We start from the raw sequence: 13,611 nt of genomic DNA on the forward strand, positions 1-13,611 counted from the left end.
ATTCTTATACATACATTCCTATACATACCTTTTGACATAGCACAGTGTGGAAAACAATGGTTAACACAACATTACTATTAAGATATCAGATCTTGGTGCATGAAACATTTCATATTAGTTAATCTCATGTCTTACATATATTCACAAGATAAACTGAAACCCAAAATCGTAATGGATGCACGGTACAATGAAACTCAGTGCCCAAGATAAAATCTCTTCTTTAATAGACCAAGAAGTACAAGTACAACATTGATTAAGCGCTTTCATCCACATTAAAGTGGACTTCAGAATGTTTTGCGTGAATCATAATCTGTTATTTAAAAACTTTTTGGCGCCAATTCTGCCAATTGCAAAAATTTTAAAGATACATAGTGTCATTAGAAATGTAATCAAAACTACATGTGTCCTTATAAGCTAACTTAATAGACTTATTAAATATGCTATATAAAATCCTTAACACTATCATATTCAATTGCCACTACTTAACAATACTATATAAAATTATTAAACCACAATACATTATGATTTACTTGTAGTGTTGTTTGGCACAGGTTAATACATTGTGAATTGAATTATTAAAACTGTGTACATAATTAATGTGAACTGTTGTATATAAAATGTTGTATAAAACAACATGATGGTGATCCTAACACACTGTACATATATAACTACTCTAATCTGACTACCTACAGTATTAACGCAACTCTAGAATGGGTTTGATTGTAATGTATTCGTTAAGACCAGGTTCTCTGGCAGAATCAGTCAGCATCTGCCAAATTATTTCCTTTTTACTTAACTGGGCTTTCAAATTACCCCCTCTAGGGTCAACTCTAATCTGATCGACAATCCCAAATTTAAATAAATGTGCACTGTCATGTGTTGTTATGTGCCTATGCAGTGCATTTTTGTTATCTTTGGTCTTAATTCTATAAAAATGGTCATACATTCTTTTTTTGAGTTGACATTCTGTTTTTCCTATATAATAGCTAGAACATGCCATACATTTGGCAAGATAAATCATGTTTCTGCTATTAAAGTTACCATATCTAAAACAAACCCTTGTCTTTGTTACATTATCTAATATGAGCTCCTTTCTGTCCAAAATAGCAAAACACTGTCTGCATCTTCCACATTTGGTGGTGTGTCTACCATCATCAAATTTAACTACCACTAATGGTCCAGATTCAATTCTTTTCTTTAAATTGGCTCCCATTTTATGAACAAAAACAGGTGCTTCACCTATTATTTTCTTTATTTCGTAATCTCCCATCAAAATACTCCAATTATTTCTTACTATGTTTTTCACATGGTGAACATATGGGGAATATTCTAACACACATGCTCCATTATAACCACTACCTGATATGATATCATGGGTGTTCTAATCAGTAAACAGTTCTTTCCCTAATAATGGGGGATACTTTTTCCCCCATTCACTTATAACGTATTTCATAACGTCATTTAACATATAGCTCGGATAACCTCTATTTTTAAACATTTTTCCTATATGATGTATTTCATCTATCATATCTTGATAATTGGATGTCATCCGTGCAGCTCTGATGCATTGTCCCTTGAAAATGTTTTTCATCATATTTCGTGGATGATTACTGGTATATTCTAAATAGCTGTTAGAAAAAGACCTTTTTCTGTATATATTAGATTGGTAACCATTGTTAGTTTTAGAAATATACGTGTCAAGGTAGGCTATGCCTTCAGAGCTGCAGGAATATGTACATTTCAGGAATGTACTGGAATTATTTAAAAATTCCATAAATAGCTCAATACTCTCCATGTTATTATCCCACAGGATAAAAATATCGTCTAAAAATCTGGAATAGTACAACACATGTTTGTAATAACTACTGTTGAAGAGCTTGGTGGTTTCCCATTCCAGCATAGCAAGGTTAGCAAAAATGGGGGCACAAGCTGCCACCATTGCCACTCCCATGTCTTACAGAGGCAATAACTTTGTCAGATGAGACTTTATTGTTTAATGCTTTCAGAGCTATAGTTGCTGTGCATAACCTGTACACATTTCAATTCATACAATACCGGAGTAAACACAATCAGTCCAGGGTTTTGAATTTTATTGACAGGCGGTTACAGTTTAATTTATATATAACCTATATGAGACTATTACTGTAATATTGTCCAGTTTATTCAGTACAAACTATACCCATTTTTAATACTGCAAGATGACATTCTACTCCTTTATATTCATTTGGTATGAATACTACAAGCTAGATTGTTACTCACCAGCCTCGCGACACAGCCTTTGCAGCCTGCTTGCAAGTGCTTCCTGGTTCACAGCCCGCTGAGCTGGAGCTGTAAAGAAGATAGAGAAACACTTATGCATACCTATCCATCAAAAACACAGGCTGGACTTTGGTAAATAGTTATTGATATGAATACTTACACATGCCTGGGACATCATTCCTCTGCCATGCTTCTTGGACCCACTGGTCTAAGAGCTCCCTCTTCCTCTGTTTCAAGTTGGCATAGTGGTGCTGAATCTACTCACCAGTCCGAGGGATGCCAGTGGCACTGGTGAGATTATGGGCGAAACTTTCCCCGACCTCTGCTTTGTATTGGGAGCCCTGGTACTGGTCCTGCAGCAGTCTCACATCATGGTTTTCAACAAGGAGTCCTACCATGACCTTGGACTCCTGTATGCCCCAGTGCTGTGCCCGAAAGTGCACACCCTCTCTAACACCAGCCATAGTGCCTACAGTGGGAAGCTACAACCAGTTATGAGCTGTATCCACCTGCATGGTTTAAATATGGCCAATTTCCCACTGTTTGCCATGATTGGATGGTTTTGAATATGCTAAGCTAAGCTTAGTGCCGGGCAAACCCACTTAGCTTGTATGACCACTGCTTAGAGGAGTAGATGCAAAGCACTGCTTACCAGAGTGCAAAGTCACTTAGCTACACTAATTCTTACTTATAATTTATGTTTCAGCAATGCTTATACTGGCTAAACATAGCTGAGCACAAGTTAACATTGTTCAGATTTCCTTTTACAGACTATCAGCATTGTGGGGTTGATTCCTCATAAATGACATATTTTGATATGCATGTTTACCTTCCCTTACATCCCCCTATGTGCTTTCATTACAATACATTCTTTTGTGGCTATGCTATATGAGACATTTGTGTTTATATGTGGGTTTCACATCTGTACTACACTGACACCTCATATTTGGACCTGCTACACTACACTGGTTAACAAATATATATATTATTCACTGCCTACTGATAACAAAATATATTTTTATGATTTGTTAACAGATAATAATGAATGGACTGAGTTGGGACTTGAACCATGCATGGCTGTTTGTTTAGTGAAAGCTCTAACCACTATGCTATTTCACTTTGTGCTGTTTTGGCCATATATTTCCATTTAGCTCATTGGGATGTGTAAGCTAGGCTGAGCATAGCTGCACGGCGCACACTCCTGCTCAGCTATGCTTAAACTTTATTGTGGACAGAAAAAAAAATAATTACATATGTGTTTTATTTTTATTTACTGCATGGGTTTGCACATTGCTTTATGCACCATTATCTGTGTATTGTTCTTACAAACTTAGAAAGTTGATAGACTAACAGCCTTTGATGTGGCATGACTTTTCTGAAGAGTATGATGTCTGGAACTCAAATGTCTCTCATTATTTTCCACTTCACTGTTAATGCTTTTCCACTAATTTGCCAGATCACCATCATGTTCTGGACTGTTGACCATGACTTTGGGACACAGATCTGCATAACTTTCAACTGTACAGATTTTCACAGAATGTCTAGATTTTTGGCTCATATTTTTGGCCTGTTCCTTTTTTCCTGGCAAGTCACTGGGATGATCTCAGGATTGAAGTCATTAAATATTGACATGACATTTGAGTTTCAGACATCATATCCTTCAGAATGTTAAAACAAACCCTGTTACTCTCTACCACCTTAGTTTATAAGGGCAATATTTAAAATATGTCCCTATTTGTCCCACCATTTTGTCGAGCTTTGTCCAGATTTCTGTCATTGTGCGGTTGAGAGGTATGCAGATCTGGACATTCTGCAAAAATCTGTATGGTTGAGAGGTACAGTGTGCATTTGCACACCTTTTCTGCTTCTGCAGAATGCCAAAGTGCCATGCAGCACTTTATCAATACAGGGGGTGTGTCACAGAAGCTGTGAGACACCCCCTGTATTGCTTTCCTGTTTGCCGGTTTTACTTCAGTGTCCGCAGACACTGAAATTATTTATTTTACATTTCAGTGTCTGTGGACACTGAAATATTGACATAATATTAGAGCTACACTGTAATATTATGCCAGTACAGCTTAGAAAGTTCCAAATGATAGCCAAAAAGTCCAAAGTTGCACTATTAAATGAATAAATGGATTTGTGTGTGCACAAATATTTTTTTTAATTTAATGTAATGAATAGAAATGGCCACTAGATGGTGCTATAATGGTTTTTAATTGAATTATCTTCTTAATGAAATATTTACACAGTGGAATTTTATTTGTATTTTAAGTGCACAAAAATGCATTCTCATTTTTTTACACAATATGTTTGTATTTTTTTATTATTAGAGTGGTGACAACATGAAAAGAAAGAATTATATTATTCATATTTGTTCAGTAAAATTATCTCTTTCATAGACATATTGTTTCAGTCAATCAATTACGTCATTACTAGATTGATGGCTGTTTTAGTATAAAATGAGTCGACTGAGTCCTTTACCCACATCTGAGGAAGTTATCTAAACAAAAACGTATTGGTTTTAATGTTCATGTAGATCATTTATTTTGTAATAAAGTGTTTTTTATTGGTCTCTGCAGTCTGAGAGCTTTATTGTGCGCCGTGAGGGACAGCTTAGAAAGTGCCGTACGGCACTTTCTGAGTGCAGGGGGCATGTTTAATGTCCATGCACTACACAGACATACCCCCTGCACTCGTACACGGATCGTGTCCATGTAGAGCATACAGCAGAGTACCTTCATTAATATGCAAGGCACGCTGCTGCTCTGCACAGCCACAACCAGCTCCATGCAGGAATAGCACTATTCCTGCATGGAGCTTAATGAATCCTGGGATATATCTTTTTTGTACTGGAATGGATACCGAAGGATGGCAGGGGTGGTCTTTGGGAAACAACTATAGAATTCAAGGAACTATATTTGCAAGTGGTGCTCGAGGCCAACAAGCCCCCAGGGCTGAACAAAACTATTTCTATTGCCCTTGTGTTGAAACAGAGAGCTGTTAAGTTACAGAGTTGGGAAATTGTTTTAACATACTATGGTCAATAGATGGAGTCTCACTTTTTTAACAAAAGTTTATATAGTTTTTGATTGGTTTTATTAACTTATAAAGTATGTGATTTGTTTGGACCCACTCAGTATTATTTTGTTTAAATGTTTTGTAAAATACTGTGTCACTTTCTTATGAAAAAATTTTTTTTTAATAATGATTTTATAAGTTCTTAACATGTAAAACCATACTTGTAATGATGTAGTAATACAGGCTTTTTATTGCATGATCATAATGAGGTTCACTATTTAAATGGGAAAACCAATTGATTTGTTATATCTGATGAAGTCTGTTTTAAACGGACAAAAATGCAGTATGAATAATTTTAGCGTTTATTTTATTATTTTTGTTGTTCAATAAAGTCAACTTTCATACTAAGTGACTTAGTCAAGCCTTCTTTACAGTGCTTGTTGATTTATTTGAAGCTATGAACATGTCCGACACTGTGCTACTCATCTCATACACCATGCATGGCAAAGGGCTGCAGCTGTGACTAGGGACTGTGCTGGCACAGGGGGAGTGCCTTCTACACAACCAACACTCTCAGCTACAGAGAAGTTTCTGGCAAACCTGGGTTCAGCCACCAGCTCACAAGCAACCATCAGTATATATGTCATGGAGGTGGGTGGCTCAGTTCCACAGCTGAGGAGCATCCAGGTAAGCCTCCAGTGGTCATCATGTTAATACTCTAGCATTCATAGTGGCAGCCTCTGCATACCTGTATGCATATGTCAGGTCAATCTGCATTTGTGGTTGGGGTTTTGTAATGCACACATGTGCACACATATTGTGAATGTCAGCAATTTGGGTAGTATCACAGCTTGTACTGTACATGTGGATGGCGCAGTGGTGCAGTGGTAGCATTGTCGCCTCACAGCAAGAGGTTCTCTGGTTCAATTCTCAGCTGGGGTGCCTTCTGTGTGGAGTCTACATGTCCTCCCTGTGTTTGGGTGGATTTCCTCCAGGTGCACCAGTTTCCTCCCATGTTGCAAATACATGCATCTGGAGCATTTCTCCCTGGGCCTCCACTGAAAATTGGCTTCATTCCACATCGGACATTCCCAGTTAACAAATGTTAAATAAATAAAATGTTTATAAATGCACATATTGTCCTCTACCAATGCCACATGTATGTGTGCTGGCAATAGTCCCCACCCACAAATCCATAGGTACCTATGGTGTGGCTAGGGAACATCAACCTGTAGCTGGTAAGTGTGGAACTGTCATGTTATGACTCACCTATACCTTAGGCATGTTAAGGGCTGCCAGTTTGCAATGCACATGACTGTTAAACTTAGCCATATTGCAATATGTGCATGTTCATTTGTGGTGGGGTTCACTGCAGTGCTTCACATTGGTAATCACAGCATATGTGCAGGAGCTGTAACATATTAGCATGTAGTTTTGTATAAGTGTAGCCACTCTGCTATACAGGGGTGCATTACTATTGTGTAAATGGGTGCACTGTGTGTTAGGTGAAGGTCCATCACATACTCCGACTTGTCATATATCTCACAGGTGTATAGTACTAGCAACATTAACTGGATGTAGCTGCACTGCATGTTGTTGAGGGCCTGTCCAGAGTGTGTTTGCTGTGGTCTGATTGTGTGTTGTGCATGGCATCAGTCAGAAGGTGTGGTCTGTATAATGCCTTTATGGCACCTTGTGTGTGTGTGTTTGTGTGTGTGTGTGTGTGTGGATCAGCAAACATTATAGTGCAGGAACTAATGTAGTTTTGTTGTCTTCCTCTCACAGGTGACCATGGGGGTTGGAGTGTGTCCCCCTCACAACCTGATGTCAGTGTCTCATTGGACTCTGATGATAATGGTGGCCATTATGAGACACAGTTGGGGTTGTTGTGGGCTGAATTTGTCCCATTGGTTGACAACCAACTTCTACCCCCAATGTCCCCACATGCAGTCAGTATGCCCACACATACCTAGTCCCCAGCATCCATAGATATTTGGCAGTCAGACGGTGGTGGCATTGAACAGAGAAGTGTGGTGACTATGACATCTGTGACTGTAGACACTAGCCATAGCTGGAGATCTGGCAAGGTCCCACACAGGCAGATTGACAGGGGTGCTCGAAGGAGGACTGCTGCCCATCCAGCCCCTGTCAGAGGTGTCAAAGCACATGTCACCCAACGCATGTTTTTGTCCATCATGGAGGCACAGGTACATTGTTAATGGTACACCCGATGGATGCTCAGGATTATGGATACCACACTGCCTGGCATGCATGACTCCCTCCACAGCATTGGTGATGTCTTACGTCATTTTGCTGATGTAGTGGACAGATGGTAGGGTGAGACATTGTCAGTCCTTAACCATGCAATGTCTGTGCTTGAACATATGTTGGGAGTAGGGCGTCGGACACATGGATGTAGGTTAGCAACAACATCAGCTGAGAGTCCATGTGGCTGTGCACAGTCACACTCTTGTAGTGGCAGTACCACCAGCACTACTGAAGGGAGGGTACCGTCCACACCACAATGTGGCAGGCTATGGTCATATGCTCCTGGGTTATCCCGAGAGGGACACAGACCCAGCAGACATGGGTCACCGTCAGGAAGTAGTACCACATCTGGCCTTGGGCATGGTGTTGCCAGTGCCACTCCTGGCAAAACCAGTTCCCGTGTTCATGGCCAGAGACAGTGAACTGTGCATTCTTCCATGTACATTCCACCACTGTCCAACATACTCTCGTATAGGGCTAGCACATGGCTTGACTGTGTGCATGCACACACTCACATATCACTGTCACATGCAGGTCACAGACAGATGCACACAGGTCCTCTCCATGGCCCAGCTGAGCAGCACCCCTCCAGACACACACACACATGATGTCACCTGTATGACACAGCCTAGGCCTTTGGCAACTCAACACCACACCCTGTGCATGTGATGATACCTGTGCCACATCTCTGCTAGTCATACCATCAATGCTGGGACATGCTAATATGTGTCTGATGCACAGGGTGAATATAGTACAGGTAATGGCAGTTTGTAGTGTAGAACTGTTATGCCCTGTAAGGTGCTGTCTGCTGGCAATTGTCATGTGTACACATCAAAGGGTATGTACCTTTGCAACATCATGCTTTATTGCTGTTAGTACTGCTGACTGACTGTTGTCTCACAGACCTTATTCTGTTTCCGTTCCAGGTGACTGTGTGTCTAAGTCGTGGCGAGCTGCTGCCAATATGGGAGTTCAGGATTGCAGAGTGGCAATGCAGAGACCTTTTCATTGCCAAGGTATGCTGTATATGTACATGTTTACCTAGGTTTGTATGCGTGGAACAGTGTGTGAGGGACAATGGGGGCAGAGAGCGTAGCCTTGCATTCATGCCCCTTGACATAGCATGCTAGTCTTGATACATGCCTCGGTTCTCCACTGAAAATGGACTACTGGCCCAGTTGGACCAACCCGGTTAACAAATGGCAATAAATAAATAAATAAATAAATAAATGTCACCTGGGAGTTCCATAGGATTACAGGTTCATAAGTCCAGAAGAGGTTACTAGAATACTGTCCCTGGGTCCCTTACAAGCCTAGTCATTAGGTTATCCCCAACAGAATCATTGATCAGCACATGTTGCCCCTGGCATTGTTGGACCCCTGGGACAGATTTTTTTTTCCTATCCACTCAACCTTGATGTAGTTGATGAGGGTCTGCATGGTACTGTGTTTGACATATTTGGGGAATGCATTCCTGAGACCGGGCAGCTTCTGGAAGACAAATCTGTCTCTCTAGCAGGTTTTTTTGCTGTCTCCTATGTGATTCAGGCCTGTCATGCTGGTAATGCACACAGAGTTATACTGACATATATGGGGCAACTGTTGAAGGGCTGAGCACAACATTGACATCTAGGCATGCCACAGTCCACCTGTGGACAAGATGTCTAATACTGAGTGCGGCAGTACTGATTTGATGCTGTCCGTGGAACAGGTGTTGAAGGCCATGGATAACCTTTGTGGGTGTTAACATACCCTTTCCAGTAGCTGCAGATGTCTGCATAGGTACATACCAGACCGGCCATGCTGATAATGTATTGTTGTACTGACTGAGGACTATAGAGAGTAATGTCTACCTTTTGCCTGGATGTAGTCCCTTTACTTATTTGGTGATCCATGTACAAACCTTTTCTGACCACTACCACTATTTGTTGCCTGAAAATGACACTGTTATCATTCTGAGTACCAAGGTCTGTCAACACAGTTTGTGTGTTTATGGGGTTGTTGTTGATGTGTGAAATAGTGGGGCCATGTCCTTGACGTATGGTATGATGGTACTGCTGTAAGCATTCAGCTTGAGGCCAGGATCTTGACACAATTCCATACCCACTGTATGATGCCATTGCAGTGTGCTAACAGCAGTTTGTGGGTCACTGACAGACAGCACACTATTTACAGTCACCACAGCCTTAGGCAGTACCTACATATGTGGGTGGTGGTAGTTAGCATTCATGCCTAGATACATGTAGGCCATTAGGGGTAGCAGCTACTCACAGGACCTCCACATGTGTACATATTGCACACACATAGGCAACACAGAGTGGGGTTGCTGCCTTATCAAATGTGGACTGTGGGACACATCTTGAAGTATTGTGACAGTTGGCAGGACATACCATACCCATGGCAAGTGCAATGGACAGGACTTCCCTTGGTTTGCTAATATGACAGCTTGATTGTGTCACATTACCTTAGCTTCTGGTATTTCTCATGACATTAAGGTGCTTCTGATGTGAAATTACTGCTTTATGCTACTAGTAGACAACCTTAGAAAATGTTTGTCATCCTACACTCTGAGGACCTCTGTATTGTTTGAGTTATTGTCACAAGTCAAACCTGCTAAACATGGACTGCAACCTGCAGGGTGGGACAGATGGTGGCCATACCTCTCACCTCTACAGATTTCTGCTGAATGTCCTGATGTTTGGCACATATTTTTGTTCTGTTTGATATAACATTGTGGTTCTCTGGCAAATTTGTGGCAAACCATGAAAGACTGATGTTAGAGAATAATGACAGTTATTTTCAACATATGTATTTCAAAATGTGTAACTATGCCTCTAAGGTGGATGACATCTGTAGGCCCTGAATAGGTTGGCAATGGGGGAGTTAACAGGGTGGAACAGGCACACAAAATGGTATAACCATCACACATACAAGCAAGACAGCCATGCTGCTACAGGGGATATGCATACACAAACACATACACTCATACAGTTGGCAGTACTGAGACTAAAACCCTACCTATCTAGTTGTACTTACTATAGTGTTACATACTTATTGCATGTGCTATGGAGCTTATATGCATAGAACGTGTCCAACATTGAATCTAAGGTGGATGACATCAACAGGCCCTGTAAAGTAATGCAATTAGGGGTCGACAGGGTGGAACTGGCGGCAAAATGGTATAACCAACGCGTGCACACACACACACACACACACACACACACACACACACACACACACACACACACACAAACACACACAATCACCCCATCTAGTTGTCTGAACTATAGTGCTACATACTTATCACATGTGCCACAGATCTTATAAACCTGAAGAGTGTCCAGTGGTGCATCTAAGGTGAATGACATCAGGAGCTACTCACAGGGCCTCAACATGTGTACATATTGCACACACATAGGCAGTACAGAGTGGGGTTGCCGCCTTATCAAATGTGGACTGTGGGACGCATCTTGCAGTATTGTGACAGTTGGCAGGACATACCATACCCACGGCAAGTGCAACGGACAGGACTTCTCTTGGTTTGCTAATATGACAGCTTGTTTGTGTCACATTACCTTAGCTTCTGGTATTTCTCATGACATTAAGGTGCCTCTGATGTGAAATAACTACTTTATGCAACTAGTAGACAACCTTAGAAAATGTTTGTTATCCTACACTCTGGGGACCTCTGTATTGTTTGAGACATTGTCACATGTCACACCTGCCAAACATGGACTGCAACCTGCAGGGTGGGACAGATGGTGACCATACCTCACACCTCTACAGATTTCTGCTGAATGTCCTTATGTTTGCCACATATTTTTGTTCTGTTTGTCATAACATTGTGGTTCACTGGCAAATTTGTGGCAAATAATGAAAGACTGATGTTAGAGAATAATGACAGTTATTTTCAACATATGTATTTCAAAATGTGCAACTATGCTTCTAAGGTGGATGACATCTGTAGACCCTGAATAGGTTGGCAATGGGGGAGTTAGGGTGGAACAGGCACAAAAATGGTATAACCATCACACATACTGGCAAGACAGTCATGCTATGTACTTATCAGATGTGCCATGGAACTTATATGCATAGAACGTGTCCAACAGTGAATCTAAGGTGGATGACATCAACAGGCCCTGTAAAGTAATGCAATGGGCAGCCACAAAATGGTATAACCAATACACACACACACACACACACACACACACACACACACACACACACACACACACACACACACACACACACACACACACACACACACACACACACACACACACACACACACACACACACAAACAATCACCCCTACCTATCTAATTGTCTGAACTAGAGTGCTACACACTTATAACATGTGCCACAGAGCTTATATACCTGAAGAGTTTCCAGCGGTGCATCTAAGGTGAGTGACATCAGCAGGCTTTGTAAAGTAGGGCAATGGGGGGGTTAACAGGGAAGAACAGGCCTCAAAATGTATTGGAATTATACACATACAAGCAGGAAACACACACACACACACACACACACACACACACACACTGCCAGAAGGGGGTATACGTACACACACTCACTGATTTGCCATTGCTGGGCTTAGAACCCCTATCTATCTAGTTGCATACACTATAGTGCTATGTACTTATCACATGCACCACAGAGATTATATACCTGGAGACTGTCCAATGGTGCAACTAAGGTGGATGACATCAGCAGGCCCTGTAAAGTAGGGCAATGTGGGTTTTACGGTGTGGAACAGCCCTAAAATGTATTACAATTACACACACACACAGGAAACACACACAGCCACAAGAGGGATATACTTATACACACACACTCTCTCACTGAGTTGCCATTCCTAGGATTAGAACCCCTACCTATCTAGTTGTGCTATGTCAGGATACAAACCACTGATGAGAGACCTCAGACGGCACAAGAAGATTAAACCAAAAATTTAATGTTAAGCGCTTTTTGTTTGTAACATAAGACAAACTTCATCAGACATGTTAAAATGCATACACTCAGTCTTATATAAGAAAGTAATTAACTAATCAATTCATCAATTAAACATAATATATGAAATACAATTAATTAAGAAATTAGAAAACTTTTTTAAAAGGGGTAGGCACCTAAACAAAAACTCCATTCACACTATTTTAAACCTATAAAGGTAAATATATATATGTATATATAAATAACATGCAGTAAAACCAAGACTATACTGTAAACTGTTATAACTCCATACAATTATTAATAATTCATAATAAAAAATGAAACAAAAAAAACTCTAAAAATAAAAATAAGAATATTTATGATAATAAAAATGTAACAAAATACTTATGAATATAAATAGAAGTATAGAAAATTCATGTACAAAAATAGATGTACAAAAATAGAATACCAAGTCCTAGTCATCTTATTAAACTTTTGATTTTTAAAATACTACTAATAGAACATCCCTCATTCAAACCAGGGGAATTGTACACATTCAACCTAATCTGCCATATAAGCTCTAGTTCTTCTAGTCTAAGTGAATCAGGACCACCCCGAGGGTTGTGAGAAACTTGGTCTATTACAATAAATTTGAAACTATGGTTGGGACATTGGACAATATTATAAATCAACAATATGTTTAGCTAATGCATTTTCAACTTTGTGCTTTTTAATGGCATACAAATGCTCATACATACGATCACGAAGCCTTCTTTCAGTTTACCCAACATAATAAGCCAAACATGACTGGCATTGAGCCAGATAAACAACCATTTTTGAATTGCAATTAACTCTCAGCTTCAAATAATATTGAAAGTTATGAATACAGAATCTGTTAGATTCGGACACATAAGAACAGTAGTTACAAGCCTGACATTTATACATACCAACTGTTCTAACTGGAGTTCTTAAATGATGTTCAAAATAGGCTTTAAGATTTTTACCTCTTTTATAAATCACTGAAGGGCGTTCACCTACACTTGAGAATACGCTCTTATCATTCTTAAAGATTTCCCAATTTTTTATCAAAATTTGGAAACATTCTCTACTATTGAGGTTGTAAGTTGTAATAAA

The sequence above is a fragment of the Protopterus annectens genome, chromosome 6.part0 (assembly GCF_019279795.1).
Source record: "Protopterus annectens isolate FY-2018-M chromosome 6.part0, PAN1.0, whole genome shotgun sequence".
NCBI lineage: Eukaryota > Metazoa > Chordata > Ceratodontiformes > Protopteridae > Protopterus > Protopterus annectens.